Source organism: Suncus etruscus, chromosome 6 (genome assembly GCF_024139225.1).
Source record: "Suncus etruscus isolate mSunEtr1 chromosome 6, mSunEtr1.pri.cur, whole genome shotgun sequence".
Taxonomy (NCBI): Eukaryota; Metazoa; Chordata; class Mammalia; order Eulipotyphla; family Soricidae; genus Suncus; species Suncus etruscus.
Genome location: NC_064853.1, coordinates 100,319,307 through 100,320,926, shown reverse-complemented (window position 1 = coordinate 100,320,926; position 1,620 = coordinate 100,319,307).

Sequence of the window (1,620 nt, the reverse complement as noted above, 5' to 3'; positions counted from 1 at the left end):
CCTTTTGCATGAGAGACAAACGCCTTACCTCCATGCTATCTCTCCGGCCCCTTCTCTTACGTTTTTAAATTTCCATTTGGTGTGTGTTAAAAGAGACATAGTCTTATACAGCGAATATAGCCCAAACCCTATATTTTAACAGGAAAAGTAGAGGGCCATTTTATATGCCGGAAAATACAGTAAATTTATTGATGCTGGTATCAGTTAACTGGTAATTAAGTATGACTGAAAGTGGGAGAGATTAGAAGGAAACGGGAATAACATAAATGATCTGTGATTTCTTTTTTGATGAAAAAGTTCTCAAGTTGATTTTGATAACCTCACTAAACATACTAAAACCATTGAATTTTATAGTTTAAGTAGATCATTTGTGTGGTATGTGAATTGTATTTCAGTAAGTGATTATAGAAGAAGTAAGGCCAACTTAATCTAATCTCCATCAGATGAGTGAGACTATTCTGTGTATTTCCCTCTGACTTATTTCACTCAACATAATAGTTTCCATGTCCATCCATATACAGGAAAATTTCATTACTTCATTTCTGTTGTGTATATGTACCACAGTTTCTTTAGCCACTTAATCTATTGTCGGGCATCTGGGTTGTTTCCAGATTCTGGCTATTGTATGTAGCGCTGCATGGATATAGGTATGCAGAAGGCATTTTTGTGTTGTGTCTTTGTGTTCCTAGGGAATATCCATAGTAGTGGTATAGCTGGGTCATTATGGGAGCTCAATTTCCAGTTTTTAGAGAAATCTCCATATTGTTTTCTACAAAGGCTAGACTAGACAGCATTCCTATCAACAGTGAATGAGAATTTCTTTCTCCCCACATCTCCACCAGTACTGATTGTTTTTTGTTCTTTGTGACGTGTGCCAGTCTCTGTGGCTTGAGATGGTACCTCATTGTTGTTTTGATTTGCATCTCCCTGATGATTATTGGGGTGGAGTATTTTTTTCATGTGCCTTTTGGCCATCTATATTTCTTCTTTGAGGAAGTGTCTGTTCATTTCTTCTCCCCGTTTTTGGATGGGATTAGATGTTTTTTTTTTCTTGTTATCGTATCTACTCAAGTATAAGACGAGTTTTTCCAGCACAAAATTTTTTGTTTTTGTTTTTGGGCCACACCTGGTGACGCTCAGGGATTATTCCTGGCTATGTGCTCAGAAATCTCTCTTGCCTTGGGGGACCATATGGGACACCGGGAGATCAAACTAGCTCCCTGGCACAAAATTTGTGCTGAAAAACCCGAACTCAAATCTGAACTCAGCTTATACTCAGTTCATACAGGTTATTTGATTTAGTTCACGTGCACTGAATCAAATACACGTAGTCTCCAGTCATCTTTTGTTGTCTGTTGGAAGGGGCAAAAGTCCACAAGTCCCAGCTGAGTTGAAGAGGTAAACTGCTGAACTGAATTGTATGCCACTGAACTATTTAACCCACAATATTCTATGCTTTGTATGAGACCAACAGCAGTGATGATGATATCTGCGAACTCAGTGATGATGACTATCTATGCTGATACCCTCACGTCCGATACAGCTGAAGCTCTGCTTGGACATACGGATGACGAGGAGGAATTCAGTTTAGAAGGATTTTAATCTTTGTAATTTAGCTTG